Here is a 17,397-nt window from a genome sequence, read left to right as displayed (position 1 = left end):
AAAAATCAGAGAATTTAGATGAGAAAGAAAAACTAGATATGAAGGGAAAATCAGTGCAAATGAAAGCAAAGGTTTTCTTCTGCTGGGGCACAGCCTAAGGAGAAGAGGGGAAGAAGCAGTGGTCTGTGTGGGGAACGGTGTCCTAGGGACAGCAGGAGGGGGCATAATCCTCTGCAATGCAGGGGAAGAAAACCCAAGTCGCTGTGTTCATTCCTTTGTATCTGGTGCCTGTGCCCTGCTGTTGACAGACCTCAGGAGCTGGGAGCTGTTTGCAGCACACAGCCCTGGACCGGGCCGGGTGCTGGAGAGCCCCGTAGAGCTGTCCCACTTTGGGGTTGTGCCCTCCCCCCGCTCCATTGTTGTCCCAGGGCTAAAATGTTCCTGGAGCTACCTAAACTCATCTTTGCAAACTTTCTGTCACCTGAGAAGTTGTGAGGGAGCCCCACGATGTTGTCCTGCAGGCATGTCCCTGTCATGCACCTCTGAGGTCCTGAGCTCTGGGGTCTTCCTGCTCACACAACTCATGTTGATGCCTTCAGACTTAATTATCTGATGAGTCACTGCAAATCCGTGTCCGTGCTGTTGAGTTATTGCAGAGTTGCTGGGTTCCCAAACTGCTTTCTTTGATATTGAGGCTGTCTGGCACATCTGCAGTGTGAGCTGTGGTGAGGGGAGGCAGTCCAGCACAGCAGGGAGGGAACAACAGAAACGTGGACTTTACTGGTTTGGCTCACAGAAACTGGAATTGATAAATGCTGGAAATAATGGCAGGAACTGAGTTTTAAGGTCAACAAGCAGTAGCTTTAGCAGGAGGGTTTGCCAGACATGGTTGCTGAGGGGGAATATGGACCTTCTTGCATTCTCCAGCAGGTTCCTGACTGTGACACGCATGAAGCAGGAATGACATGGAAAGATGAGACGTTTTCTGGAAAAACATCCAGCCAGACTAGATCCAGACGTCTCAGTGGGTGATTCTCTGACACTGGGGGCTTCTTTGCCTTACAAAGGCAGGGTTTTCTGCAGGGAGTTTTTTTCTTGGCTTCAAGCACAGGGCTGGTTTGGTCCAGATAAGAGTCTCCCAAAACTTAGTGCCTTGCCAGGCAGGGGGAGAGATGCTGGAATGAAAAGGGATGAAATGCCCTTGGTGGTTGTCTTTCTCCAAAAGTTATCTGATGTAAATATTACGTTCCCTGCATAAATTTAGTATAGATAATTGACTGCATCTTGCTTGGAAATGGGTACCAAAGGTTGTTTTATAGCTTCTGTGTAATTGAAATTCCAGAAGGAGAGGCCTTTGTCTTGGAAACCACATTTGAATTACTTTTTTATTGGAGTGTTAAAGCAATACGTTACAATGTGAGGGGTTCAGTGTGCGTGTGTGTCAATAATTACCAGATTTCCACAGTTACAGTGAATAAAGAAAACTGTAGAAAAAGCGTGTCGAGCTTTCTCTGAAAAGCAGCCATCCAGCAGTTGTGTTGACAGCCAGGAGTGTTCTGACCTAAGCAGAGCCTCCTCGGCACAGGTAGGGGTCAGTGCCAATGCAGGACCCTGTGCAGCCTTGTACCCTCGGTGCTGAAAACAGTTTGTGAAACAAGAAACCAATGCTCCAACGTGGAAATGGGAAAACTTTAAGGAGCCTGTCTGCAGGGAGGTTAATAATAGCGAGCCAAAGTGGCTGGAAACAGGAGTTGCCCAGCATGGCTGCAGGAGGGACAGTGGCTGCAGGAGGGACAGTGGCTGCAGGAGGGACAGTGGCCACTGGCACAGGAAAGCAGCAGTGTGCTGCACAGGAAAGCAGCAGAGTGTGCTGCACAGGAAAGCAGCAGAGTGTGCTGCCGTGGGCTGGGTGTGGAGTGCGAGAGCTTTGATGTGCTTCCATAGAAGGTTCTAGTTTTACTCACTGAAGCTCCTTTGTTTTGCAGAGATCTTGATGCAGACGCCCTTTTGGATTTCTTTTTAATAGTGTGTGACCCTTCACCTTTGATCCCTTGACCTGCATTACTTTGGTAACCATTTCATTTTTTTAATTTCATTTCATTTTTAATTTTGGTGTGTAAGCTGTAACATTTCATCATTTTAAACTGTAGCGTTCTTTGACCTCCCCAGATGTCTTTTTTCTTTTCTATGAGGATGCGTAATGTTGCCTTTTCTTGAATAAACATTATTTCAGTTGTTAATAAAATATGTATTTTTCATTGGTTTTTGCTTCTTTTAAGTTTAACTGTGTGTATGTTGCCTGTATAATGCTTCTTTTGATCTGTGTTCACCCACTCAATCTATTTTGATATTTATGTACATCTTTGCTTTTAATTCACATTTTTTCTACAGTTCTTTTGTTCAGTAAATCCCATTCTCGTGGCCTGTCCGTGGCCCATCCGTATTCCCCTCTAGTCAACTTTCATAGCTTAAAGTAACCTTGGGAGCATTTCAGACACACTTACAAATAAGAGCTATTCTTTGCTGCTAAATTTTTTTTCCTGTCCTGAAGTTAACTTTTCCTAACCATGAGCTCCAAACTGATAGCTGTTTTAATAAAAGATTAGGCTTCAGACCAAAATGAAAATCTCACTTGAAACTCAATTTGCATTTATTTTTTGTTATCATTGGAGCCCAAAGGGAAGTTATCAATGCTTGGAGCTGTGCTTTAGGCATGGCTGTGCTTAGGGAAGCAGTGTTGTGTGTACGTGGGATGGCAAAGCCCCCAAAGCTTAGTTGGTTCTTTCCATTTTCCTCTTGAAAGGGAAGCAGTGGATAAGACAGATTTTGGCCAGATTCTATTTTTATCTGGTAAATGATCATATGAAATCCACTGAGCACAGCCCACTGAAGTACAGATTACTTTTTAAGTGTCTCATTATTTTATTCTCTAACATTTAATGCTGAAGTTTTAATTGCACACAGATGAAGCTGCTAAATGAGCACTGAAATGGATTTAGGTCTTCTCAGAGCCTTGTTGATGCTTATAAAACTTTATATCATTCATTAGGACTACAGATTAAAATTGTAGTGAGCTGTTCACGTAGTGCCACTGGGCTCTGCTGGTGCCTGGCCTCTGGAGGAGTCTGAAGATCACCTGAACACCCTCCTGCTGACCCTTTCCCAGGGACACTGGACTGCATTTGGCTCTGCTCCCCTATCTGGGGGTCCTGCTGACCTCCAGGGCTGAGCCTGAGTTGTCTCCTTCCCCCTTGAGTCCTCTGTGAGCCTTGAGGGATTCAGCCCTGGCAGGTTCTACCTGGTTCATGTAGTGAGGATGCACCATCAACACCAGAACCTGATTCAGGAAACGGGTTTGAATTGGCATCCCTGCCTGAGAAAGGTATTTCCAGCACTAATCTCCATGCTTAACCACAAGATCCCTGTTTTTAAACTGCCCTTGTGTGGCAGAATTGCCTGCTGAAATAGTGACAGATCCAGTATTCACAGAATTCCCTGCCCTTCTGTGTTAATTCTGTGTTACTGTGTGAGCTTCTCTGACCCTGTGGCTATGAGCTGTGCTGGACTGTCACAGCCTCCATCAGTGCTTGAAGCATTCAGGTGGATTTGCCTTTCCCCTCCTGTTCCAAATTTTAGCTGTTACTGTTTTTGTAGACCTGGAGTTGTCAGTTCTGGTGCACAGACTGCTGCTCCTCATGAGCCTGTCTGGGATAGCTGGGATTTGGCTTTGGCTTGGGTTTAATGCTACCTGTCATCCTGAGAAGAAGAATCTTCCAGACATCATCTTAAGCCTTTTCTCCAGTCTCCAGAACAGGGTTTTTAAAACTCAGTGGGAAAAAATACTTACTTTGCCCAAGAAAACCCCTTGAAGACTCTTTTTCTCCTCATAACACATAGTTTATGTTGGCAGCAGTTAGATGTGAATGCCTTGACTTTCCAGGGCAGCAATTCTTAAAAACCTTTATTTAAATGTCTGGAAACTGAAGGAAATCTCCTGCCCTGTGCAGAGGGCTGGCTGTTGGCTGCCTCCTGCTAGAACAAATAGCAGGGAAAAAGAAGAAATGGAATAAAAATGTCTGATGTTGGGAATTGGAGTCAATAATAAAAAAAAAACAGAGCATAAAGATGGTTAGAGTCTTGTTTCTTTTTTTTTTTTTTTTTGGTCTCATTTCATGTTTTGTCATGTCCATCCTGCCTTCTTTCATAAGGTAAGCACTCTGACCCATGGCATTCTCCGGGTGTAGCTCCCAAGGTGGTGGGATGACAGAGTGATGCATGCTTTGTTGTGGTATTTCCTTGTATTGTGTTAGATGCAGATGGTTATTCGCAGTAATTGGTGTAAATAATATGGGTAATGCCTGTTCAACTATTGCATGGGCTTCCAGGATGCTAGAGCTGCTGAGGGAGGAGGAGGTCCAGCCTTTGGAAGGGAGAGATGGGAATTGTTCCCCATTTCCTCTTTAAAACACAGTAAACATTGGCAAGAAAAGCTGCTTTGTTGACCCAGCAATAGCACTGCTATTTGCCCCAGTGTAAAATCTGTGCCTGGGTTTTTGCTGCAGTGCTGCTGGATGCAGCAGGAACAGCAACAGCTGACCCTTGGATGGCAAGAGATGATGGAACTTAATTCACTTTACTGTGCTTGTTTTTCACTGAGCAGTAACTCAAATACATGTTTTCATCAAACACTTAATCAAAGAACTACACAAATGCTGCAAAATGTTTGCAAAGCAAAACATTTGTCTGTTTAGATATTGAGAGAATACTCTATTGAGAGATTTGTTCCTGCTTACGAGGTTTTTCTGTTACTCAAAGCCAGAATGTTGACAACATCCACTCCTGAAACAAGTCTTAATTTTGAAATCTATGCAATATCTTCTGCTGCTGGAGGCTTTTATGTATTAACCTTAACAGAAGGCTGAAGGGCTGAAATGAAATCCTTGGCAAACGTACAAGATTCAGAGCGTTGCATGTCTTGCAGTTCAGGTAATGCAGCTGGGGTTGGATTAACCTAATCTGCTTTATTCAGCCTAATAGACACCTGTGTGTCAGCTGCATGTGCTACTTATTTAATAAAACATAGGCAGCAGCAAATTGCTCACTATGATCTGACTACTTTTGAAAATCGGATGTATTGGTCAGCACACACCATTTTCTGTTAACACTGAAATTCATCCAGAGGTGCAGGATGAAAGCACAGGACAGGTCTGTACTCAAGACTGTCCCTGGGAAAACACAGATTGCCGTGCAGCACCTGACCCTATGCAATAAACTGACCGAGTGCCAGCTAACCCTACTCATGTTTCAGGGCTGGTGGGTTCTAGGCATGGATCCTGCTGCTCCCACTGCTCTTGTGCACAGAGGGGAAGGGAATTCCCCCTTTCCAGAGCAGAGCCTGGGTGCTGCTCTGGCCCTCAGTGGGGCACTGGCTGTTGGGGCAGGACTGCAATCCCTGGCAGCCACCCGCAGGGAGGTTCTCTTTAGAGTGGGGGTGAATTTCTCAGGCTTATCACCCTGCTTGCTGCTCTGGGTGTATGTTGGTTTTCAAAGTCCTTAAACAATTTAATTATTGCTCCTGCTTTAATCTCTAACTTCTCGACATGCATTACGGACTCTGATGGCTGAGGGGTTGAGCTGGCGCCATTGGGCAGCCAGCCCTGACCCTCTCCTGTGCTTCTGCTTTTCCTCTGCTTCAAAAGTAGAACTGTAGCCCTTGACACCCTGCATTGGCTTTGTGTCTGCTAGAGCAGGGTCCTCTGCCTGTCCCCCGCTCTTAGCTGCACATTCAGCTCAGAAAATGCTCAGTGATAAACATGTGTTTTTATTTCTCCTTCAGGTTTGCCTTGTCTGCTTTTCAGCTCTTCTAGACATTGGAAATTCCAGTTTGTGTTTATTTTCTCTGGATTCCTTCCCACAAGACAGAAGTGAATTCAGCATGGATTATTGGGGAGAGCCTTGGCTGGGAATAAGGATAATTGCAGCCTCTGGCTGTGCCACAGTTTCACTGATGATTTCTTTTAAGTTACTCACCTGCACTGTATCTGTTTCCTCAGCTGTAAAATGTGGGTAATTACCTCCATTGTAAAATGTTACAGGGTCTGCTGGTAATTATATGAACGAAGTGCTAATTACAGTGATTATCCCTTGGACCTAGTCTAGATCTGGCTGATGTTCCTGTTGTGATGAACGGATGAAACAAATACTACAACTTGCTTTTCTCCATTCTTTGCGAGGGGCCTGGGAGGAGCCGCATCACACGATGTGTTCCCAGTGAGAAGCTTTGCTACCCTGTCACCCGGGTCCCTCTGTTCATTTCTCATTCCCCTCCACCCTTGTGTGTTACAGGGCTGTGGGCTGAGGAATTACTGATTCAGTAGTTGGATGCACATGTGATCTGATAGCCAGGGTTTATGCTGTGGCTTTGCTTTTCCTCTTGGGGATGTGTAGAAGGCAGCAGCCAGGGAACTGCTCCCGAGGTACCACTTGAGTTGGGGCCAGTCTGTGCTGCCGTGGCCTCTGTTAAGAAGTTCTGACCTTGATGACAGGAGAGGTGTCCTTCCAGCTGTGGAGATTATTTCCCTCCTATAAAGCCTACAGCTTCAAGACTTTATTATCAAACATTTTATTTGCCTTTCTCTTCTCCGTTTATTTAGGACACATTTTCTTTGTAGCTGGGAATAGCTCTATTATCCCCTGAGCAGGGCTGGGTAGTGGAGGAAGAACTGATATTCTTCAAGGTAGAAATGGAGTGTTCTCATCCAGAAAATCCTGCTGCTGCTGCTGGGAAGGTGCTGTAGTTTTTGTTGTAGTAGTAAGTCACATCGTATATCCGGTAATGAGAGAGTCTTCTCTCTTCTCCAATCCCTGCCTTCCCTGCTCACAGACCTCATGGCACAGTAACAACAAAAATCATGTGCTTGGTTCATCTTGCTGCAACTCTGCCTGCTCTGTTCTGCCACATCTTATTCCCTGCCTTCCTTGCTTCTGCTGGATGGGTTTTCTGCCTTTGCCTCCAGCCTCCATGCACCTGCTTCCCATCAGCCTCAGCCTTTCTTTGCCCTGGAACAGCAAGGCTCAGTTATGTCTTCAAAATTTAGTAGCTGAGCAGCTCTTCCTTTCTCAGAGTTTGACGAGTGTGATGAATTTTTAACTTTCAAGAGAAGGTTTTAGTTCCTGTCCGGGATGATGGTTGGAAGGGCTTTCTGGCAATGGGAAGGCAGTCTTTAATTGCAGTTTTGCACCTGAATTTTCCAGACTAGATGCTCTTCCTTGACAGCTTCTCTCTGATTGATTCTATGCCCTGTTCTTTTCCATGACAAGATACTTGAGTGCTCCATGGATGGGAGCAATGTGCCACTCCTGATAGGTGAAAGCATTCATTGCCAGGCAATGAGGGTATGGAAAGAACTTCTCTTGTTAGGTGCAGGAAAAAGTAGATGAGGGATTATCATCTCTCCCATTATTTGCTCTTGCCTTGCTTTAGAGTATCTAAACTATAGAGGTGTGTCTGTAGTGTGTCTGCACTTGACCTAATGCTCATCTGCCAGACTTGTTTGAAAATCCTTCATTTGGAAAGCAAAAAAGTCGGTTTGTCCCTGCAGAAGCATCATCTATTAAGATGAATTCATTTGGTGTGAGAGGCTTCAGAAGTGAACGATGCCATATCCATATTTTTACTGCCCATTGCAAAGTGAACTGGTTTGTGTGCTTTCTGCAAGTCACATGCTGAAGGATGTTAAATTACTGTGTAACCTGGAGGGCAATCAGTGATTCAGATTTGAGGTTTATCCAAGTCTAATTTTGCAGCATTCTTGCAATATCTGGAATTTGTGTATCTTGGCACCACTCTGAATGCTGTACATTAAGAGTGTAGATAAAACACTTCTTTTTTTTAAATTAAATGTTTAGTAACATAATAATTATAAACTTTCTAGAAAGTCTTCTTTCTCTTAAAAATAAGAACAGTGTTTGTTTCATTGAGGTGCAAAGTGTTGTGCAAAATCACTGCAACTTGTGATAAAAATGCTTTAAAGTATCCGAATGAAAATGCAGCATCACCATGAAAACAAAAGTGTTAATGCAGAAGTGGTTCCAAACGAGGTGCTGCTAAATGAAGGTTTTCCTGGTTTCGAGAGCCGGTTTTTCAGCAGTGATACACTCTGTGGGGGGCAACTGCACACCCCAGGGAAGGAGTTGAGGAGCACTTTTTGTGTGTCAGAGGTTGCTGCAAAGAAATCTATTCATTTTTACTTCTTTTTGTAATTACCTGTCACTGCTCGGCTTTGTGAGTCAGTAGGTGATAGATAAACACGCTGGCCGGTTGCACGCCGAGCGGAGCGGTGCCGGGAGCCCCACGGCTGCCCGGGCTGTGCCGGTGGCCCTGGTGCTTTTGGCATCGCCTCCTCACCCGGCCTCGCTCGCTACCGGGGACGTGCCGCCGGCACGGCCTGGCGCCTCGGAGCCGCCGGCCGGAGCTGCCGGTGCCCGCGCCGCGCCGGAGGAGGAGGAGGAAGAGGAGAGTTTCCATCGCGCCCCGTTTGCAGCTGCCCCCGTGTCTGTACGGACGCGGAATCCCCACAGGAGGGTGCTGCGAAGGCACTGAATGTGCAGGTTTGCAGGGAAGATGAGGGCTTGGAGGAGACGGCGATTGTAGGGCAGGCAGCGCCGTGGCTCTGGCAGGGGCAGCGCCTCGGCCGTGCCCGGGGAGGGGCGCGGGGTCGGCCCGGTGGTGCTCGCAGCTCCCCGCTGCCGTGCCTGCGGGCTCTGGCCCGGTGTGGGAGTGTGAGCAAAGGCAGCACGATCACCGACACTCGGGTGATGCAGGATCGAGGGCTTGGTAGCTGCAAAGCGTCCCAGGGTTGTTCCCCTGCCTCCTGCTCGTGGCTGGTGCTGGGACCCTTCCCCTGTGAGCAGTATCCGTGGCCAGCGGGTTGTATGGCTTCTCTCCAGCGAGACTTGGAGCCACCCAGCTACTTTCTTGTCTGTGTGTAGTATGTTTAGTCTGCACAAGTGGCAAAATGCATTTGCTTCCAAGTAAAGACAGCCTCCAAATTCTGTCCGAAAATACTTTGTAAGTTGGACCATTTTATTCAGTGTGATCAGATGAGAAAAAACGGCAAAACCTCCCTTTGGTTGCTGGCTGTGCAACCCTCCTCCAAATATTTTAGTTAAAGGGATTATTCCTTTTGCATAATACATGCTCATGCCAAAAAAACTTGTCTGACAAGGCCAGTTAAGCAGCACGTTCACGTGATTCTCCCTTTAGCTGTGTGCTGCTTCACCCTGAAATTGTGTGATCATTTAAAAGTAAACAACCCTCCACCCCGGGGGCTGCACACATCCGCTCTGCCCCTCACTTCCTTCTGCTGCTTCTCACTTAAAATAAACTTTTGAAACGGAGGATTATATAATTGAAGAAGAGACTTCTCTTTGAGATGACCTTTAGGACATGTGGGGGGATTCAGTTTAATTCTGGTACATGGGAGTGTGGGTGCTCTGATCCTTTTAATGGCAGCAGGATCAACTGATGGAGCTGTTGTAGAGAGGGGATGTAAAATCAGCTACTCATTACATCAGAGCACCTCACTTGGAAACCTGGGATTGAGATCTGTGTGCAAGTCCCTGTGGGTTCCCTGCTGGCCATGGAGACACCACGGCATGTGCTGGTTCAGTACCTGGGTTTGGATCCCGGCTGTTTGGATGGAGGACCATGTCCAGCAGTGACGGTGCTCTGTGGGTTTGGCACTCATGTGAAATTGCATCACCAAAAATCCCTTTTGGTGGGATGAGTGATCCTAAAGTTTGGCTAATACACACTGTGGAAGAGGTGCCTGGCAGCAGTGGGGGCTTTGCCTCAGCACCTGCATGGCAGGACAGAGCTGGTCTCGTCTGAATGCTGTTAGATCAGCTGCAGGCGAATACAAATAGACTTGGATTTTGGCCCTGTAAAGGGAGACTTTTCAGCTTCCCCCGGGAATTCTGCCTTGGCAGAAACCAGCTGTAGTTCAGTGGTTTCTGTTACCAGGCAGAGTCTGTTTGGATGTTAGAAAATTAGAGCAGAAATTCCTGCAGCAGTCAGCTGTGTCTGCGTCACCTCTGTGACCTCTAACTGCTACTCCTGCAAACAGTTGCCATTAAACACAGTCAATAACCCCCTTCTGCATTCCATTGGATCGTCTCTTCCTGCCATCTCAAATGAAAAATAAACAAAAGAGCTTAAGCGTGCAACGTGCTAAATAGACTAATCAGCTGTGAAAATATTTTATGGGGGAATCTGGGGCAAGAGCTGTCAGTGGGAGTGAGCTGATTGGAGCTGCAGCAAAACAGCTCCGGGAGGCGGCCATGGGGACAGAAGGGAAGGATTTGTTCAAATGCATGCCTGCTTTTTTTTTTACCCCTTTCTGAGTAGTTTTAGGAAATCCCTCCCTCTGTAAATTGATTACCTCTGCACATCAGAACGCCTTGGCTCTAAGTACGCACTAAGCTGCTCCTGTGCTGATTTGACTTTGCCTGTTAAATGTAAAACAGGTTTTAATCTTCTCATTTAGATGTTTTAATAGAAAGTAAATGTTTAACTTGCTTTGCTGTGGCCTCCAAATCTTTAATCCGTGGGAATGTTTTTAATGAAAGGAAAACCGTGCTTTTGTTTAAAGCACGGGTGATGCTGCAGGCAGTAGAGCTGGTGGGGGGAATTGCAAACCCACACCAGGAATTTTTGGCACTGATGGATCCTGGATTCGGAGATTATGGGTTTAGGAATACGCTGGGAAGAGTGACAAGGACCCTGTCTTGGGACAGTCTGTGGCTGGGAAGGGGTCTATAACCATGCTGTAAGTTCAGTGTCAGTGATTCCTGCCCCCGAATTCAGAATCGTCCCTGTGTTCTGATCTTACAGGGCTGTTGCTGCTCCAGCAAGGGAGAGCTGAGCAGGGCCGTGAGCTTGCCAAGGAAACCACAAAGCAGGCAGCACCAGGTTTTGTTCTGCACGCAGAAGGGGGGGGTTCTGCTCTTCTGAAGCCACTCAGCTTACTTATGATTTAATTTAATGTAATTTGTTAAAAAAAGATGTGTGGCTTCAGGACATATATACGGCTGGCAGAGTACCATGACAAAGTCAAAACTGAACAAGGAGTGGAGCATGCAGTAAATGTGGGTAGAAACCACCTAGGGGCAATTGCAGGCACCTGTGCCCACTTTGGGGCAGGACCCACAGCTGTTTGCCCCTTCAGTTGCATTTTCTGCCTCAAATTAGAATCGGGACTTTATTAGGTTAAAAGTGCAGCAAGACCTGGAAGATGGAGAGTGCTGCCAAAGGATTTACCTCCGTGTTTCCCACCAGCCTGTGCTGCCAGAAGGGAGATGCTGTTCAGGGCAGCTGAAGGCAGACAGGCACCTACAAGGAAGTGCTTCATAAACACAACTTCCCTCACTGGAAAGCTGACTGCACCGATAAAGCTTTGGCTGGGTAAATAAAGTGTTCTGATTTCCAGGCCTGTATTGTAAGTTGTCGAGCTGTAATTGTGTAAGTGCCAGGGTTATAAATAGCGGGTGCAGCTGGCAAGCCCCAGCCATGGCACACCGTGGCACCGGTGCTCTGTAGTGAGAATCAGGAGGATTGTTCTCGTTTGGGTTTTGGCTTCTGCTTTTGCACTCCACGCTTTTCCCACCTGGGCTTGCAGGGACTGGTTCCTGTAGCCAGGCCTGGCTACCCTTTGTGGGACAGGGGCCAGCTTGGACGCAGGAGCATCCTGCGGCACCTGGATTTGTACCTGATCTGTGCATCAACTGGGCTGTGGGTGGAAGACAAGGAGAAGAAAACTATTGGTAAAATAATAAATCGACTTCAGACTGAAACAGTTCATTATTGCAGTATCAGTACACTTAAGAGGCTGGTGCTGCATCACAGGTGTGTGGATGCCTGTGGAAATAGTGTCATAAGGGGTGTCCCAGCAGTACCTGCAGTCATAAGGTATGTCCCAGCATACCTGCACAGGTGTGTGGATGCCTGTGGAAATAGTGTCATAAGGGGTGTCCCAGCAGTACCTGCAGTGAAGGATTTGCTGTTCTCCACAGGATGACTGCGGAGCAGTTTGCATACATCCATGGGGAGACAGAGCTGCTCCTTCACTCTGCACCAGAGGGATGAGTTAGGTTTTACAACATAGTACCTTAAATATTTAATTTTCCGAGTTGTCATTGTTGTAATTAAATTCATATGCAATTTTTTTTTCTGTTTGCCTTTTTCTTTTGAATTTTTTCCTCTTTGACCAAAATCCTAATAACCTAACAAGTCACAGGCACATTAAGATGCTGGGACAGCACTAGGGTCTGAGGCGAGCAGAGCCGGGGCTGTGTGTGGAGGGTTGGGGTGTGGCAGGAGGACAGTGGTGGAAATGTTTGTCTTCCCTGTGGGAGTGGGGTTGAAACGCTACATCAGGCACGTGTCACCAAAATAATAAAATACTATGAAAGCAATCAAGTATGCGTTACCCACTTGGCGTTGTTACAGGCGGCTCCTCCCTGTGCAAGGCCAAGCCATTCTGAATTCATCCCCCGGGATTTGGTGTTAAAACATGTTCGCTGCCAGCTGACAGAAGAGTCAAGCTCGGATTTATTACACCGGCACCTGCAGTAAAAAATGACAGATGATGCGAATGTATTTAATTATCATTCAACGCCACGTCTCTGCTTGCTCCGGTCGCGGGGCTGCAGCTGGCACACACTTTAACTAAAGTCGGTGTGCTTATCTAGAGAGGGGCCCGGAGGAGGCGGCCGGGGTGCTCCTGCGGGGCCCGGCTGAGTAAAGGCGGGTCACTCGCTCCCCCGTGCTGTCCCATCCCGGTCCTTCCCGCAGCTCCCGCTCCGCCAGGGAACGCGCTGTCCCAGCGCAGTGCTGGAATTCCCCGGAGCGCCCCTGCCAAGGGGGGTCCCCGGTGGTATCCCCCGGCCCGCTGCACAGCCGTGCGGCTGCGATCTCGCGTCCCAAAGGCCGCTGCGGTTTGCAGCAAGGTCAGGGGGACACGCCGGGACTGCCGCAGCGGCGCCGGGAGCGAACCGCGGCTCCGCCAGCGTTCACGTGTGCCGCTGTAACACGGAGCGGCGATGCTCTGGGCAGCTCTGCTCTGTGTGTGCAGTTACATGGACGTGCAGGCACAGAAATACATGCCAGCACATAGATACACGTGCACGCACAGATAAACGTACACACAGACACATGCGTACCCAGAAATAGACAGGCGTGTTCACAATACATACGTGCATGCACACACACACCTGTGCATACATACATACATGCACACCTGCATCACATACATACATGCATGCCTGCATACGCATGCACACGCCTGCATACACACATGGCACACCTGCATCACATACATACATGCATGCCTGCATACGTATGCACACCACCATACATACATACCCATGTGCATACACACACACCTGCATTCACACCTGCACAGACACCTGCATACACACACACACCTGCATACACATCTGCACACATACACACCTGCATATGTGTGCCGCTGTAACACGGAGCGGCGATGCTCTGGGCAGCTCTGCTCTGTGTGTGCAGTTACATGGACGTGCAGGCACAGAAATACATGCCAGCACATAGATACACACGTGCACGCACAGATAAACGCGTACACACAGACACATGCGTACCCAGAAATAGACAGGCGTGTTCACAATACATACGTGCATGCACACACACACACCTGCATACATACATACATGCACACCTGCATCACATACATACATGCATGCCTGCATACGCATGCACACGCCTGCATACACACATGCACACCTCCATACACACATACCCATGTGCATACACATACACACACCTGCATACACACCTGCACACATACACACCTGCATACACACATGCATACAAACATACACACCTGCATACCCAAACACCTGCATACACACATACACACCTTCATACTCACATACCCATGTGCATACACATACACACACCTGCATACACACACACACCTGCATACACACATGCATACAAACCTACACACATACACACCTGCATACCCAAACACCTGCATACACACATGCACACGTGCATACAGACATGCATACAAACATACACACCTGCATACCCAAACACCTGCATACACACATGCACACCTGCTTATACACATGTACACGTGCATATTTGGCGTGTGGGAGGTGGCCCAAGTGCTGCTGCCCAGCTGCCTCAGCCCCAGATGCCGTGGCCTCTCCCAGCTGCTGTCAGTGAGCGCTGATGAAGCTGCTGGCGGAACTCGGACAAGCCTGGAGCCTGCCTGGGATGCTCTCACTTTCCTGGGGTGTCCCCTCAGCCCTCGGTCCCCTGCCATCACCCCATGCCCCCCTGGATGCCAGTGAGTGCTCCTGGTCAGGCAGACCTGTGAGCTGCCACAAGCTGGACCAGTTTTTTGTGCGGGGAAAAGGCGATCCAAGGGTGAGCTGGGCAATTCCTGCCTCCCTGAGGGATGAAGATTTGGGGTTGTTGGGGGGGGTGTCCTGCTTGCCTTCCTGCTTTGTAAGAGGAAAAGCTGCTGTTGGGGTTTTGTTATCGCTTGTTTGTTGCCTGTGCTCACCAAACCGTGCAGGGAAAAGGGGATTTGGGGAGGATTAAAATATCTGATTCTTGCTGGTTACTGAGCCTTTTGGACGTGAGCTCCAGCAGCTTTGTGCTGCTGCGCGGAGGAGACAGCGGCCCATGAGGAGAGGTGGTCAAAGGAATTGGCCAAAAAGCAACAGAAAAATCTGATTTTTTTGCAAATCTTATAAGAGGAAAATTGAAGAATTTTGATCTTGCCAAAATACTTTGACACTGTAGTTTTCCTTGTTTTTAATAATCATTTAAAAAACCCACTTAGGTGAAAGCTAAAAATAAGCCATCTGGAGGTGAGGGGTTTTCCTCAGTGCCCTGTCACAGGGTGTCCTCACTGCTGTGTGCAGAACAGGGAGATGTTTGCTTTTGGGGGACGCTTCTGGCCACGAGTATTTTGCACACCAAATCTCTCTTGTTTTTGGTGGATGTGGCATTTCCCCTGGGGGTTTTGGCCAGAGGAGCTGGGCAGGCACATAAAGCTGTGCTTGTGGGTGCTGTTCTCTCTTAACCACACCAAACCCCACATTCAGAAGTGGAGCAATCAGCTGGGGATATTTCAGAGCGGGTGGTGAAACGAGGTAGTTTTTAGTATTCATGAAAAATGCTTGTGACAGCCTTACCCCAAGTAATGAGCAGCCACCTGCAGTTCAGAGCAGTGCTTGATAATGCTGTAATTAGATTGGAGATGCAAAAAAGCTCATTAAAATTAAATAACATATTTGTCACTGTTTTAAGAGGTGCAGATTGCCTCGAACCATGCTGGTCTCTTGACCTTGAGTATTTTGGCATAGTCCTCACTGTTGAGCACATGAAAATAACGTTGGAGCATCCCACAGGCAGGTTCATGGTGGAGGTTTCGGCACAGGTTGCAGGTGTTCACCTGCCCTGGTCAGATTGTTTGGCACCTCACCATACAGGGTCATGCTTACAGCACTGGGATGGCACAGAGGAACACAGGCTTCCAAAGGCATAGGTATCTACCTCTTCAGTTTCTGAAACACAGTAAAATGAGTTTTGAGTCCCCTTCCTCCCTCCTGCCCTAGAAAGACCATGCAAAGTCATGACAGTGTCTATTAACAAGACTGTAATTTTCCAAAATTAATTTTTAATGACTAATTTGTCTTGTTTTCAGATGTTTTATGCAACACTTGTTGTTTAAACTCCTTTTGTTTCTCCACATGTCATCACAGCAGAGGCAGGTGTTGGGTCAAGATCTCCAGTTGGGGCATCCACTGCTGGCATGGCTGTGCCCTTGGGAAGGCTGCATCTGCCAAGGAAAGGCAGCTCTGGGGAAAGGCAGAGATCATCCTTTGTAGAAGGGATTTCCCTTTCTGCTTCCCCAAAATGGCACTGCTGTCCAAACACTGTTGCCCTCACTCCAGCTGTTGTGGCCACACGCTGCTCTTCCCCTCCAGAGATGCTGGCTGGCCGTGGCTTCTCTTGCAGCAGCTTCTATGCACAAAGAAGAGAATTAAAAACAAAAAGTGGGTTTTTCTTCCTCCTCCTCACTCATCTGAGTAATTACACGTAGGTGTCTCGGAACAGGAGTGTTTACAGACACTCCGTATTTTCGGCGTGTGGGATTTTCCCACTGTAGCACTCGGGTTGTGAGCAGCAGCAAAAGCAGCGCTCAGCCTGGTGCCTGGATCACCACTGGTTTGTTGGGAACGGAGGAAGAGGAGGGAATGCTCTTGAGCATGGAGTATCCTTCTGGGATCATGGCCCTTTGGTGTCCACAGGAAGGGAGTTCGCAGCACAACTTCTGGCACATAAAGATAAAATTTTTTTTGTTGTGCTTTTCCCCCCTTCTTAGGAGTGATCTTGGAAGGGCTCAGATTTGGGTTGTGGCAGCTTGTGTTGCCTTGCAGCTGGCCACACTGCTTGGCTTTGCTTGCTGCCATTCATGTCAATGTTTTCTGTTATTTCCTGGCACCAAATGGGAATTTTCTCAGAGCTTGTTCTGGCTAATGTTGATGAAAGGGCAGAAATTCATTATTAGAGTGAAATAGCTGGTGATAGACTGGGGTTCCCAGGTGTATGAATGAATATAGCAAATATCTGTAATGAAATTTTTTCTGCAAATCCTCGCCTGTGACCACCTCTGCTGTGCTTGTGTGGGCTGAGCTGCGAATGCCACACAGCCACAGGAGTTTGGAACAGCACCTGTAGGGCTGCTCAGGTCTGTCCCCACAGCCTGGGCACCCGCAGCTTCTCTGGGCAGAGGTAGCTGCACAAAGAACTTTTTTTGGGGGTCTCCAAAACCAGTGTGAGAGCCCATGATGGACAGGCAGAGCATAACCACAAAAAAATAAAATCAAGTAAAGTGTTCTCAAGGCCCAGATTGAGACAGGACCCATCCACCTCTTCCTTTTATCTTGGTATCTGATTATTGGCAGAGTAATCTTAGTTCTTTGTCTAGGGTGGGATGGTTGGGAGGGAGGGAGCTGTGAGGGAACAGTTTCATCACCAATAAATATTTCCAGATAAAACAGAATGTGTGATTCCCATCATGCTTGGAGCAGAGTGAAGAGCTGTGGCTCAGGCTTCTGGTCAGATCCAGGTGGGTCCTTCAGGCTGGTCTTAGGCAACTTCAGAGGAAAAGAACCCCCCAAACACATTTGGCCTTTGTGGTTATGCTGAGGAATCTGCTGGCAGAGTAAACCCCGGGTAAACATCCTCAATTTGCTGCCTCCTGAAATGGAGCAGCTTTTGGAGTTTGGAGCCACAATTTGTATTCAAATGAAGGTCATTTGAAAGGTGTAACACAGTAAACAGCCATTATTTCATTTTGATAGTGGTACTAAAATTATAGTGTTGGTTGAATTATTTTAGTA

At 47.6% G+C, this 17,397-nt stretch overlaps 1 protein-coding gene and 1 long non-coding RNA gene across 3 annotated transcripts in view; both read left to right on the top strand.

The window, feature by feature from the left end:
• The window catches only part of CAMTA1 (calmodulin binding transcription activator 1), a 239,247-nt gene that overhangs the window by 31,039 nt on the left and 190,811 nt on the right, over positions 1-17,397 (top strand). The window lies entirely within an intron of this gene.
• On the top strand, positions 1,924-6,087 carry LOC121344100. Of its 2 annotated transcripts, XR_005953792.1 has the most exons (4): positions 1,924-2,009; positions 2,990-3,322; positions 4,756-4,926; positions 5,777-6,087. It is a non-coding gene; the product is annotated as an uncharacterized LOC121344100 (long non-coding RNA). The 2 variants fall into 2 exon arrangements; XR_005953791.1 differs by lacking the exon at positions 4,756-4,926.

This window comes from Onychostruthus taczanowskii, unplaced genomic scaffold (assembly GCF_017590055.1).
Source record: "Onychostruthus taczanowskii isolate IOZ18803 unplaced genomic scaffold, ASM1759005v1 scaffold61, whole genome shotgun sequence".
Taxonomy (NCBI): Eukaryota; Metazoa; Chordata; class Aves; order Passeriformes; family Passeridae; genus Onychostruthus; species Onychostruthus taczanowskii.
This window is presented reverse-complemented; position numbering and strand designations above follow the sequence as displayed.